This window comes from Malania oleifera, chromosome 6, assembly GCF_029873635.1.
Source record: "Malania oleifera isolate guangnan ecotype guangnan chromosome 6, ASM2987363v1, whole genome shotgun sequence".
Classification (NCBI taxonomy): Eukaryota; Viridiplantae; Streptophyta; class Magnoliopsida; order Santalales; family Ximeniaceae; genus Malania; species Malania oleifera.
Window position 1 is genome coordinate 39,947,938 of NC_080422.1, and position 15,188 is coordinate 39,963,125.

Below are 15,188 nucleotides of genomic sequence, written 5' to 3' on the forward strand. Positions count from 1 at the left end.
CCCCCCAGCTAATGTTTTGCTAGTCTCTAATAAATAACGTGAATGCAATCAAATTAGGGGAAAAGCAACCATAATCCCAAAACTTATGAAAATCACATGCCATGAAATATGTTTAATGAGTTTAGGAACACAGGAAACAAATTAACCCAAGTTAAACATCAACTGAGAGACTTATACACCATTTAGTAAACCAACCAAGTTAATGGAATGTAACAAAGCTCGCGTGCATGAGAATAAGGCTAGAATTCCAAAATTGACTATTAAAAGACATTAACGGTTTCAATCACAACAATTAACCTGAGACAACCGCTCGGTCTTACTCTAATTCAAAACCATTGTATTGGCGGCTTTCACACTACTACACTTTAAGAGGCACTCACTTTTTTGTTTAGTTAGGACCCCGGTAATAGGTAGCCGTTTCCAATGCATGAATGTACAATGGTGGCTTTCATGCTACTGCACTTTAGAAGACACCCACCTTTTTATTTAATTAGGACCCCGGTACTAGGTAGCCATTTCCAAAACACAATTGTTTCCTCTTCGTATTTATCTTTTTGTTCTTTTCTCTCTTTTTCTTCGTTTCTTTTTGCAATTGATCCTTGACTTGTTTCTCATTTTCATTTGCTTCAAGCGCATTTTTTTCCTTTTTCTTTCTTTTCTAAACCATTAGGATATGGTTCATTAGAGTCCCAAACAACTGAAGTATACTTCAACCAAAAACAATCTAAGGTAGTTTTCTAAGTCTTCTGATATGTGTAGTGTGTGTAGCAAAACTTTCGACATCCTTTCCTTGGTTGCAACTAAATGAAATGGATAAAGTTCTTTTTTGATTTAAACTCTAATTTGTACTACATCCTACATGTTCCATATCCTAAAAAAGAAAAAAATAAATTTTTTTTTTGGCATATAACGTTCACAAATAAGGAATTCAGCATGCTTTGAGCTCAATACCAACACTTTCCCAAAGTAGACCAACATATGTTTAAAGCATGCGAACAAAAAAGTAAATTCTCTTCCACCCCCCTAACTAGAATGTAGCATTGTCCTCAATGATGCAAGAGAAATGAAAGAATTTACCCAAAGAGAGCAGTTAAAAGAAAAGTAAAACAACCAAAAGACGAACAAAAAAGTAAAAGAAAAATTACAAGAAAGAGGAAAAAGAAGTACCTGAATAGCTTTGAAAAGAGTGCAATCCTAGGAAGTAAAATAAAAAAATAACAACGGAAGAACAAAAGAAAACAATGAGAGAAATAAAAATACAAATGAAAAAAAAAAAAAAAAACTTTATTAAGTGGGATCAAGCAGATGTAGAGTAGATTCCTCAGGTGCAAAGTTAGAGATAAAGGGCTTGAGCCTTTGACCATTAACCTTAAAAACGTTACCATTGTGAGGATTCAAAATCTCTATAACACGAGGAAAAACATTTTTTACCACAAAAGGCCCACCCCACCGAGACCTTAACTCACCAGGAAACAAGTGTAATCGAGAGTTGTACAATAACACTTGTTGATCAGGCTCAAAAGTCTTACGTTGAATGTGTTTATCATGGAAGTTCTTCATTCTTTCCTTGGAAAATTTAGAATTGTTGTAAGCATCCATCCTCAACTCATCCAATTTAGACAACTGCAATTTTCTCACACAACCTGCTTCATCAATGTTAAAATTACATTGCTTAATGGCCCAAAACGCCCTATGTTCCAGCTCTACAGGCAAATGGCAAGCCTTACCATACACTAATCTATATGGAGACATGCCCAAAATGGTTTTAAAGGTTGTTTTATAGGCCCACAAGCCATCAGACAATCTCAAAGACCAATCCTTCTTGTTTGGGCTAACAGTTTTCTCAAGGATGTTTTGAATTTTCCCATTTGCTAATTCAGCTTGTCCATTGGTTTGAGGGTGATAGGAAGTAGAAATTTTGTGATGGATATCAAACTTCTTTAATAAGGCTGAAAAATGCTTGTTACAAAAATGGGTGCCCTTATCATTGATTATGGCTTTAGGCATGCCAAACCTTGCAAAAATGTTTTCTTTTAAAATTTTTATCACAACTTGATGGTCATTAGATCTGCAAGGGACTGCCTCAACCCACTTAGAAACATAATCAACAGCAACCAAATTGTATAAATATCTATAAAAAGAAGGAAATGGTCCCATGAAATCTATTCCCCAACAATAAAAAATTTCAATCACTAGTATAGGTTGCATAGGCATCATGTTTTCCTAGTGATTCCTCCTAACTTTTTGACAAGGTTCACAAGCTTTATAGAAACTAAAAGCATCCTTGAACATAGTTGGCCAATAAAATCCACTTTGAAGAACTTTAGCCACTGTTTTGTGGGCTGAAAAATGCCCACCACAAGCTTCTATATGGCAAAAATTTAAGACACCAGAAATTTCATTAGTAGGCACACACTTCCTAATGATTTGATTCGAACGATATTTAAAGAGGTAGGGATCATCGTAAAAGAAATTCTTAGCTTCAGCTTTCAACCTTTTGATATCCTGAGCATTCCAACGAGGTGGAGTTTTCCTTTTACCAAGAAATTCACAAGATCAGCATGCCATGGTAAATATTCAAATGCAAATAATTGTTCATCAGGAAAATAATCAGAAATTAAAGGAAACTTCTCAGAAACTTCAAGTGTAAGCCGAGAAAGATGATCCGCCACCACATTTTTCACTCCCTTTTTGTCTTTTATTGTGAGATCAAATTCTTGTTGCAGGAGTATCCATCTTATCAACCTTGGCTTGGTGTCCTTTTTTGACAATAAAAATTTCAGAGCTGCATGGTCAGTGAATATTATGACTGGCAAACCAAGAAGATATGATCTAAACTTGTCCAATGCAAAGACTATAGCTAGTAATTCTTTTTCTGTGGTGGAATAGTTATTTTGTGCAACATTTAAAGTCTTACTAGCATAGTACATGACATATGACAGTTTATCTCTTTGTTGTCCAAGTACAGCCCCCACAGCAGAGTCACTTGCATCACACATTAATTCAAAAGGAAGTGACTAGTCAGGAGGCTGAATGATAGGTGCAGTGGTGAGAAATGTTTTCAGCTCATCAAAACCATTTTGACGCTCTTTGGTCTATTCAAATTTAACATCATGCATTAAAATTTGCAAAGAGGTTTATAGATAAAGCTAAAATTCCTTATGAACCTTCTATAAAAACCAACATGCCCTAAAAAATAGCTAACATCTTTCACATTTTTAGGTGCAGACAAATTTGAAATTAAGTCTACTTTAGCTTTATCTACCTCTATGCCCTATGAAGATACAATGTGCCCCAAAACTATCCCTTGTTGTACCATGAAGTGGCATTTTTTCCAATTTAATAACATTTTTTTTTTTCACATATTTTCAAGACAACTTGTAAATTAGACAAACATGCATCAAATGTTTTCCCATAAACTGAAAAGTCTTCCACAAAAACCTCTACATTGTCCTCAATCAAGTTGCTGAAAATGCTTTGCATGCATCTTTGAAAAGTAGCCGGGGCGTTACATAGCCTAAATGACATTCTCCTGAAGGCAAAAGTCCCAAAAGGACAAGTGAAGGTAGTCTTCTCTTGATCCTCAAGGGTTATTTCTATTTGATAATAACTGGAGAATCTATCTAAAAAACAGTAATATTCATGCCCCGCCACTTTTTCTAAAACCTGGTCAAGGAAAGGCAAAGGAAAATGATACTTCCTAGAGGCGGCATTTAATTTCCTATAGTCTACACACATCCTACAGCCTGTGGTCTCTCTAGTAGGCACCAATTCTCCCTTATCATTTTCTACCACAGTTATACCAGATTTTTTTGGAACAACTTGTGTTGGACTAACCCATTTGCTGTCAGCGATTGGATATATGATGCCTATGTCTAACAAATTCAAGATTTCTTTTTTTACCACTTCCTTCATTGTGGGGTTTAGTCTCCTTTGCATCTCTCTAGAGGGTTTTGAATCCTCTTCCAAATATGTCCTATGTGTACAAATAAGAGGACTTATACCTTTGATGTCAGCAATGGACCAGCCAATGGCTAATTTATGTTGTGTCAAAATTCTTAACAACTTACTCTCTTGATCAGGAGTCAGCAATGCAAAAATCACCATTGGAAACAATTTCTTGGGTCCAAGGTAGGTGTATTTCAGCTCCGATGGCAGTGGCTTTAATTCTAGCACTGGGGTCTTTTCATTGGATGGTTGTGCTGGGGTTTGTATTGCTGGTAGTGGCTCAAATTTGAGCTTCCACTGCATCTCATTTGAAGCTCATGCAGCACAAAGAGAAGAAAAATGGTTAGTGGACTCAGTTAAATCAAGGGAGACTAAAGCCTCCCACTGCTCATCACAATTATGATTTAACCAAGGAGTGTCGGCAATTAGGGATTCCAATGCATTGACTTCTTGAATGTCTTCAAGTTCTTGAGGTTTCCTACACAAATTAAAGATATTTAGTTCTAAAGTCATATTCCCAAAACTCAATTTTAAAACACCACTCCTACAATTAATTATGGCATTAGAAGTTTCTAGGAATGGTCTTCCTAAAATCACAGTTGGTGAAGAATTTGCGTGGGATGACACTTTCATATCCAATACCACAAAATCCACAGGGTAATAAAATTTATCTACTTGGACCAAGACGTCCTCAACAATATCCTTAGGAAGTTTTATGTATCTATCAGCAACTTGCAAAATGATTGAAGTGGCTTTTAATTCCCCTAGCCCCAATTGTTCATACACACTATAAGGTAGCAAATTGAGCCCTGCACCTAAGTCTAGCAAGGCCTGCCCAATCTTAGAATTTCCAATGACACATGAAATAGTAGGTGACCTAGGATCCTTGTACTTAGGTGGTGTGTGATTTTGAATAATAGCACTAACTTACTCAGTGAGGAAAGCCTTTTTCTGCACATTTAGTTTGCGTTTCACAGTGCATAAATCCTTTAGAAACTTAGCATAAGCAAGAATTTGTTTTATAGCATCAAGAAGTGGAATGTTAATCCTAACTTGCTTGAAAATTTCTAGGATTTCAGCATGCTGTTTTTCCTTGTGCAAAGAAAGCAAACGCTGTGGAAAAGGTGCAGGCATGAGACATGCATCATTATTTAAATTTAAAGTGCTTGACTCACCACTATCTAGAGGAGGGTTAGCCTTTTTACCTAAACTTCTTGCACTATGGGCAGGGTCACCCAAAACCTTACCATTCCTCAAGGTTGTAATAGCTTTCACTGATTTCACATTGCCCCCTTAACCAGTATTCTGAGAGGATTGACTTTGCCCTTGTGGATTGGGTTGGGGTTGAGTTGGGAATTTTCCCTTCTCTTGGCTACTTAGAGTAGTGGTTACTTTAGTGAGGGTCCCTCTGATGTCATTGATGGCCTGGGAGTTTTGGTTGTTGATCGTGCTCTGACTCTGCATAAACTGTTGCAAGCTTACAGTTAGCTGTTGTATGGTGTCTTCCATTCCCCTTCTCTGCATTGGAGGAGGCTGATTTGCAAAATGAGAGGGTCTCGAGCCTTGGCCAGCTGCTGCATAAGGTGTATATTAACTTTGTCCCTGTGTAGATGGCCTCACTTGGTTATTTTTCCAGCTAAAATTTGGATGACTTCTCCAACTTGCATTGTAAGTATTAGAATAGGGTACAGAAGAATTCTTAGAAACCATATGTACTGGGTTAGATTGATCAAGCAAAACTTCCTTAAAAGTAAGAATTGTTGGGCATGCATTAGTCACATTCCCTGGATCCTCACATATGCTGCATTTTTCAGAAGTTGATGGTAATAAGCATTTCATTTATTTTCTTAAGCTCAATGGAATCTAACCTTTTAGAAATCAATGCAAGCCTAGCATTTAAATCATCAATTTATTCAATTGATATTTACCACCCCCACTAACACATTTTTGCTTTTCAGATCCATTATACACATCAGAGACGTCCAAAGATTGGGTGTTTTTCAGCCAAATAATCAAAATAGTCAAAAGCTTCCTCGGGCTCTTTGTTGAAAAACTCACATTGCACATGGTTTCTACAAATTGCCTCATTTTTGGTTGCAACCCCTTGTAGAAAAAACCAATAACCCTCCAATTCTCATATTCATGGTGAGGACATGCATTTAAAAGGTCTTTGAAACGTTCCCAACAATGATAAAATGTTTCCACATCCTTTTGGCAAAAAATCATAATTTGTCTTTTCAAGGCATTGGTTCTATTGATTGGAAAAAATTTCTTTAAAAACTCGGTTTGCATTTCTTGCCAAGTCCCAATGGATCTTGGTCTTAAGGAATTCAACTAGGTCTTAGCCTTGTCTTTTAAGGAAAATGGAAACAGTTTTAATCTTATAACCTCTTCAGTGTATGTTCTATCCATGAATGTGGAGCACACTTCTTCAAACTCTTTGATATGCAAATAGGGGTTTTCAGATTCCATCCCATGAAAGTGTGGTAGCAATGGAATCATCTCGGGTTTAAAATTGAAAGCATTTGCATTCAAAGGTTGAATAATGCAAGATGGGGTGCTGGTCCTAACAGGCTGCAAGTATTCTCTAAGGGTCTTGTTAGGGTTTTCCCTATCATGATGTTCATTTTCAGCCATGATGCTATGAGTGTCAGATGATGATTCAAGTGAATTACGTGAAACATATGCACTCGATGATGAGATTTATGATTCTGCCCTAACCAATCTAAATGTGTTGTCTCTAGCCCAACCAGACATACAAACTCAGTATAAATGAAATAAAATAAAAACAGATTTTAACAAAAAGAAAAAAATAAAATAAAAGCAAATAGGTTAAAGGAGAGGAAGTAGATATCACCCAGGCTGTGAAGACGTTCATAGCTCCATAAACACCCTCTCTATAATCAGCATAATACTCTGATGACACCAAATGGTCCCCGACAATGGTGCCAAAAACTTGACTCGCTTTGAATTGTGCTTCCAAGTGTAGAAGTGTCAAATTGTATTAAGGATAAGTCCAAGATTGTATTCTACAGGGACCACTGATTATCAAAGTATTTGTGAAAGTTTAGTAAAAAACTGTTGATGTAAAATGCTATGTGAAATTCTTTTTGAATTTTATATGTTTATGAAAACAATAAACAAAATGGAAAGTACTCGAGAAAATGCTAAAATGAGATTGAACTTTTACCAAGATTCCAAAAATGTAAATCCAATAGCGCAACCAAAACAAAACAGATTCACTAAAACAATATATCAAACACTTGGGTTACGGGTTTAACGTCCTTTTGCTTCCACTATTTTCTAATTTCCTCGTCTATGCTCCTCTTCTTGTTAATCCAATCAGGGCATTAATAAGATGAAAAATTCAAACCTAAGCTCGATTAAATTTGCCACGTCCCAATGGAACTAAATAAATACTCTCACTAAGCATCAACCGAAATTCATGTAAAAATTAATTGATGAAAATCTTAGATTAAATCAAGGTTTTGTTGTGCCTAACGTCAACAACAAAATAAGAAATAAGAGCAAGTGATTTATCAATGATGCCTTCAATTTTTGGTTTTAGCCAATTAAGGTTAAGCAATAACATCGAAGGAAACCTAACAAATCATGGAAAGCAACCGACATAGAACCACAACCCAAGTTGTAGAATTTAGCCACTCATGTTTGCAATCCGAAATTTTCGGATCAAATTAATTCCACAATAAATCATTGCAACAATAAAATAAAAGACAAGAAATTAAAAGAACACTAAATTACACGTATACTAAAGCTAAAAGAACTATTAATCCAACATAGAATCATTCCAAACATTAGAATAAATGTATACTAAATTAAAACAACAAGTTAATTCAACCTTGAAGCATTCAAATAACAAACTAAGAGACAAGAAATTAATTAATCTAATAAACCACTCAAACAATAAAGTAAAAAATAATTCAATCCAACTATAAAACTAATCAAACAATGTATTAAAACAAACATTAAAATAAAGAAACAAGAGAGAGAGAGAGAGAGAGAGAGAGAGAGAGTAGCCGTGAGGAGTTTGCACAGCAGCAAGGCTGCTGCCTCCCCTCTTGTGCAGCGCTACTCCCCCAAACTCCCCTCCAAAGCACTCCTCTAAAAAGTTGCCCTAAAGCCCCAAAAACAAGACCTAAAAAGCCTTCCCAAACCCTATGAAAAACTAATAATATTATCCCCAAAAGCAACCCTAGCAGCCCCCAATTCGGCTTTCAAGTCTTCACGTATGGCAATCATGTGGTCACAACAGGAAGCTCACGGGCTTGCCTTGCATTTTGAATGTATACGGCTGCCCCCAGTGCCAAGCCCAGCGCACAGCCCAGGAGAGAAGGCCCAGCTCACCTACCGACACGGCCCTGCTCACGTGAACTCATGCAACCGGCCCAGCTTCTTTTGCATGGCACGGTCTTGTCATGGCAGCCCACTTCTTGGCCTCTCTTTTGCTCCTCCAAAACTCACGTGGTCTTGTCACTGCATGCATGTGCTTCCAACCTTGAGTAGCTCTTTAATGCTCACGCATGCATGGCCCGGTCTCTTCAACTTTACACGCACACACGGCTTCAAACAAATGCGTGTGTGGTACGGTCATGTGCATGCCTCACGTACACGGTTTCTCTCACGCACGACCCACGTACACTTGAATTTCAAATTTAATGTCCAAAAATTATCCTGCAATAATAAAACGCGAGTATCCGTAAATTTTTGGTAAAAATAGGATAATTACCTTAAAATTATCAAATGAGCTCAATGATTAAAATAATGGACATAGTTAAGTATTTAATTAAAACGGTAACACTTAATTAATGCATTTAAATATTTTATTACGCAAATTTGACGCCTAATCAAAATACAATATATAAAATATTTTAATATATATAGTTATTTATTATTAATTTATACTGTTTGGTTAATTTGGTTACCTGAATATATTAAACTCAAAAACCGAACGGAAAATCGAAAAAAGAATTTCAATTAAAATGATAACCAAACCGAACCGAATAAATTTTTAAGTAAACCGGACTGACTGAATTTGTGCGGTTAATGCGGTTTTAACTGAATTATGCTCACCCCTAGTATTATGGCCCAAGCCAACAGTAATGGTGACTCAAGTACTTCTACTTCCTTATTGGTTCCTAGTAAAGGGAAAGTACAAAATTTTGCTCTTGGATATTGAGAATTGAATATAGGAGAGGAGGTCTCTAAAAATCCTGATATTGGAATCCAAAGCCAGCATCTAAACTCCCAAGATACGACTCAGTATAATAATCAAATTCAAGAATTCTAGCAGCTTAGTTTCAAAACAAGATGGTGTTGCTAAAACTATGTCAAGTTTTGAAGAGGTAGTAGAAGTTGGTGTGGAAGGAATAAAAAAGAAGAAGCTGGGTTTGGTAGAAATCTGTTAGTTGGTCATTTTAGTGCCGATAGATTTGATGGAAATAAGGAAATAAAGTTTGTGCTGGTAGGAGGGCGGCTTTTATGGGTGCTGAAAAGAAAAAAAAAATTTGAAGGAAAGAAAGAAATTTCAGGTGAGCCAGTGCCAAAGTTACTAAGTAGAAATTCTAAAGGAGAGTTTGTATTATTGTAGAAGACCCAAATGCTAAGAAGAGGGCTGGATGTAGTAATGAGACTAATAAAGAAATGGGGGGATTTTTCAGAATCAGAGAATGAAGATATTAGTGAGTTTGAATGTGGTGGGAGGTTGCTATTGGATGAGATTTGAGAACAATATGGGTACCTTTTTAATTCCTGAGATGAAATAGGGGATTTATCATATGTTCATCCTCCCCGATTGGAAGGTTTGGTGGGTCTTTTTATTTTTTGATAATGATGGGTTGGTGAACAAGTTTCAGTGCAGGGATGGAATTTTCTGCCTACACCTATGGTGGAGATTCCTAAGATAAATTTAGAAGCACAAAATCTTTTGGATAAAATGAATTTAAAATTGAGCGGCATTAGAGGAAATGAAGTGTGTATGGATGGTGCTAAAATTTGAAAGATGAAGGGACCAAGGGAATTAGCAAATTTGAAGATCTCAATAAACTATTACGGAAAGGGTTTGAAAAAGGGATTCCTATTCTAAAATTGTCTAGTTTTATTTTGCGAGCGTTTTTTCCTTTGTTTGTTTGTTTTTTTTTTTTTTTTTTTTTTTCATGTTTCTTTTTTGGTGGATTCCTTGCCTCCTAACATTGTACCTTCTCTTTGTCTAGTATACCTTCTTTTGCTATCACAAAAAATAAAAATAAAAAAAATAAAACATTGGGTCCGGAATTATCTTGGACAAAAATAGGTAACAACAAAGAGTATGGTTGTTGGTCTATGTTTGAGGACTTGGACTAGAATCCTATTTCTAATGCCTTGGTGTTTTAGCTGGAATTTTTGAGATGGAGAGGGATAAGGCCTTGGGTGTGGATTGTTTTAAATGGCTTTCTTTAGGATTGTTGGGATGCGGTCATGGTGTATTTGCTGAAGATTTTTATTGAGTTTTATTTGAACAGGGTTACAAGGAAGAGTGTTGATTCTACTTTTACTGTTTTAATGCCTAATAAGGGTTGGTCCATTAAAATAGCTGATTTTTGTTCAATTAGTTTAGTAACTAGTTTGTACAGGATTATTGCTAAGGCATAGAGTGCTTTTGTTAGGGGAGACAAAATTTAAACTCAATTTTAGAAGTTATTAAGGTTTTGGAGGAGGTTCATTGGAGGAAAGAGAAGAGGGTTATTTTTGGGTTGGATTTTGGGAAAGGCAGATGATCGTGTGTGTTGGAACTTTTCAGATAATCTTTTTGTTAAGAAGGATTTTAGTGAGGGGTAGCAATCTTGGATGAGGGGGTTTTCTGAGTCTTGCAAGATGGGGTGTTTTTCTAATGCATCCTTCTTGCTGATAATTAATGGGGAACCTGTTTGTGATTTAGGGCTTTGAGGTGTTTTAGGCAATGGGATCCACTATCTCCTTTTGTGCCCATTCTTGTTGTTGATGTGACAAGTAGAATAATAGATAATGCTGTGGATCGAGGGCTTGTGGGAGGGATTGGTGTGAGAAGTGAGGGGTGGCATTATCTGATCCACAGTTTGCAAATGACACTGTTCTTATTTCAAATGATCTTAGGGAGTCTTATTACTTGAGTTTTGTTACGATCCTACAAAATAGTAGCGGATTTCTGGGTTAAATATTAATTGGAGTAAGTGGAATTGCAGCTATTAATGTTAGTTTGAATAGGTCTTTGGAGTTGGCTTCTTAGTCGGATATGGCATTTTAGACTGGCTTTTTGACTTACTTAGGAGTTCCTTTGCATGGTAATCCTAGATCATAACCTTTTTGGGATCCTACAGTCGCTAAGTTGCCTAAGCATTTGGATGGTTGGAACCGTGGACGGGTGCTTTGTTTCTTTAGGTGGTTGTATCACCCTAATTCAGGCATGCCTCTGTACTCTGCCTCTTTAGTACTTGTGTATTTCAAATGCCTGTTTAGCTAATGAGAAAAATTTAGAAAGTTATGAGTGATTTTCTTTGGTTTTAGGTAAGAGAGAAGAGGGATCATTTGGTTAGTTGGGAGGTTGTTTGTTGGCGAGGGGGGTTTGGGTCTTGGCCAGTTGGCGTGGACAAAAACACTGCCTTAATGGGCATACGGTTATGGTGGTCTTCCTTTGAGGTGTACTTTCTTTGGCACAATGTTATTAGAAGCAACTTTGGCTTGTAGGTAAATAATTGATATGCATATGTAGGTAGATTTTTTTTTTCTTTTTGAGCCCTTGGAGGTTTATTTTGTAGATTTACCCTTTTTTGTTCTTTTTTTACCTAGTTTAAAGTGGGTGATGGTTCTCTGATTTGTTTTGGGAGGATCTCTGATTAAGTTTTCCTGCATTATCTATTTGTTTTCCTTCTCTTTCGTCTTTCCATGGCTCATAACGATGCCATTTCTTCTTTTATGATTTCTGATGTAACTTGTATCTCTTGAGATTTCTGATTTTAGGTATTTAAATGATAGGGAGGTGGAGGAGCTGTCTTCTTTGATTTCATTGCAGAGGGTTGTCGTCCTTCCAATAGGAGGGATGTTTAGGTGTGGGTTTGGATTCCTCAAGGATTTTTTTTTTTTTTTTGTAAATCTTTTTTTGACCAATTGAATGGATCTAACATTTTGTATTTTTGTTTCATCATAGTATACTGAAGGCTAAAGGTCCCTCTAAGATGAAGGCAACTGATTTTTGGTTGGTTGGTTCTTAATAGAGTTAACACCAACAATCTGCTGACTGCTGCATAGTAGGTGCCTTTTGAAGGCATTATCCCCAGACATTTGTACTTTATGCCTTGACAGGTCAGAGTTTGGTTCCTATCTTTTCCTGCACCATTCTTAGTCAGAGTTTGTGGAATAGATTGTCTGGATTATTTGGAGAGGATTGCATTTGTCCAGAGTCTGTGGAAGATTTCTTGGCTATTTCCTTTATAGGTTTGGGCAAGAGTAATGATGCTAGTATTTGAGGAAATGTGCGGTTCTTGTCATTTTGTGGAGGAATTTGTTTGGAAAGGAATTTATGGGTAAGAGACTGACGTAATTGTTGCTCTGGAATAGGATAGTCACATTTTCCTGATTGGGCACTTGCAGCTGGTTGTTTCAAGGAAAATCTTTTGGATCTTCAGCGGGATTGGCTGTTGCTATTAGTTGCATTTGTTTTTCTTTTTGGTTTTGGCTTCTATTCTATATTAGGATGATTTTTTTTATCTTCTGACTTTTTCCTTAAATGAAATCTTTTCTTTTGTGTGTGTGCGCACACACGCAAATAGCTGGAGAACGTGCTGATAAGATAACATGCCATGGGAATCTCATAACTCCAAAAGGTTGTTGGAACATTCATATCGAAAATAAACAAGCGTCATCCATGTGACGCCTCTTTTTTCTTTCAGCAACTCTTTTGTTGTGGAGTGTGAGAACAAGGTCTGCCATACTTGAATCAGGGGTGAAAGTATAAGCAGGCTTAAAGAATTACTCCTGGGCATTGTCATTGTGAAGTATATGAATAGGTGAGTTGAACCAAGCCTAAAATTTCAGCCCAAAAAGCGCTGAAGATGGAAAATATATCTGAATGATCTTTCATTAAATAAAGCCAGGTGGTTCTTGAACAATAATCCACAAATGTAACAAAATATTGAAACCCCAATTTGGAAGTAACATGACTCAAATTCCAAATATTAGAATGAACTAATAGAAAGGACTTGGCATGTTTATTGGCTTGGGAGGCGAAAGAACAGAATGATGCTTTCCAAGTGACTTGTCTAGACATGACAAACAGATCAAATAAGGGACTAAGCTTATGTTTGTTTTGCAGAATAGCTATTCCTTGGAGTAAGATGGAATATAATGAAAATTTTGAATAAAGGTCATAGCTATTCCTTTTATATTTGTTATTATTTGATCCAACATGTAATAAGAAAGACATAGACATTCGTATGGTGAAATTTTGGAATATATATTCCTTGTTATGGATTCATGAAAAATTTGACATTGTTATTCGCTTTATGGTAACAACTTTTTATTTTTATTTATTTTTCATTTTTTTTTATTAAAACTGTAACTAATTATAACTAATCTATTTCTAGGAATAGGGCATTTCACAAACCAAACATAGCCTAACTTCTTCAACTTTTCGGAGGAGGGATGTCCAAGATGACGGTTAATCTGTAATGGTGAAACTAAAGCAGAATAAACTGCAAGAGAAGGCAATAAGTCAAAGTACTAGAGACTATTGAATTCGTTCCCTTAACCAATCTTCTGCCTGGTTTTCAATCCTGAAATGGCGAAAATGTAAAAAATGAAGCGACTGAGCGATGTAAATGCTTTACTTAGTTTTGATGAGGTTAAATGGAAAAAAAACGTAACGCACAAAACAGAAGATAAAGAAAAGGAAGATTCTGGTTTCACAGTCCCAATGCCGCTAAAAGAAGTGGAAGATCCATAAATGAGAGTGACATTAAGAAGTTGTCAGAATGTTGAAAGTCAGAAACAAGATTAGAAGGGCAAGAGTGACGTTAGGAAGTGTAGAAGGTCAGAAATTAGATTAGAAGTACCTGAGACATGATCAGTAACAGTTTAATCTATAAACCAGGGTCTAGAAGGAGAATTGAAGAGAAGCTACAAATTTACATAGCTGGGCCAGCAATGCTGTAGGGAGAGATGTTTATTGGTTGTTTGATACTGTAGGAATTTAGCACATTCATCCTTGTCACTGTTACAGTCTTAGGTTCTGGATCAACGTGAGGAGATGGACCATATCCGGAGGGACCCTTACTGCATCCAACCCTACTGCCACAATTACCCCAGAAACCTCTATCACCACCAGATTGGTTAGCTCTATGTGATCATCATGTCACTAGTGCAGACTTCTCCATACCTGGGAGCACACAAGAATGATCTCTAGACAGACGATCTCTAGAAGAAATAAGAAGCACCCGAGAAAAAAACTTCTGCAAATTGGGGAAGTTTGGCTTCTCCATAGATGTGAGATTTCACTGGAATGAATTCAGGTTCAAACCAGTGAAATACCTGAGTGCCACCATCTGTTCTTTTTGTTTTTGCGTCTCTCTAAATCAGGAGTAACAGGTTGAAGCACATTCAGCTCCTCGTAGATCTGTTTCACCACCTGTTTGTGACTGATTTATCTTCTTGGCGCAACGCAAAGAAGTCTAAATAACAGTCGTATGCCCTTGTGAAATTACTGCTATTAACTGCATATGGTTACTACCATTCAACTTACAGGTAGTAATTTGTGGAGGTGAAAAGGCAGTGATAATACTTTGCATAGGATTCGTGGAATCTAGGAGAGAACTCAAACAAACCAGAGAAACAGGATAAAAGCAAACTGACATTGCCTAAACAGGGGTCCACTAACTGAGATGGCTCTAAAAAAGAGATAAGACACTGATATTGTGTCAAAGCATCACACATGCACTGCTTGCCCAGGCATCAGAATTTGATCAACACAGAAACAGAGCACGCCAGTCAACCAAATTTGTTATTTGGGCTCTCATGGTGCATCTTTGATTGTTTTGAGCTGAAATACTGCTAGGGTTTCATTCAATACATTCATACAACTTCAATCATGGGAAGAATTGCAGCAAACTGGCAGTTAACTCTGCAGTAGATTTGCAGGAGCCAAAAAAGTCTGATGTTAAGTTCCAGTCCAGGAAAACTCCAAATTTATGGCCCTAAGAACATCAAATTTCAAG

General features: G+C 36.7%; 1 protein-coding gene and 1 non-coding gene across 3 annotated transcripts in view; both read left to right on the top strand.

The window, feature by feature from the left end:
• LOC131157546 (uncharacterized) overlaps positions 1-15,188 on the top strand; it is an 82,471-nt gene that overhangs the window by 21,146 nt on the left and 46,137 nt on the right. The window lies entirely within an intron of this gene.
• LOC131159045 (small nucleolar RNA R71) lies at positions 6,086-6,192 on the top strand. The gene has a single exon (XR_009137660.1). It is a non-coding gene; the product is annotated as a small nucleolar RNA R71 (small nucleolar RNA).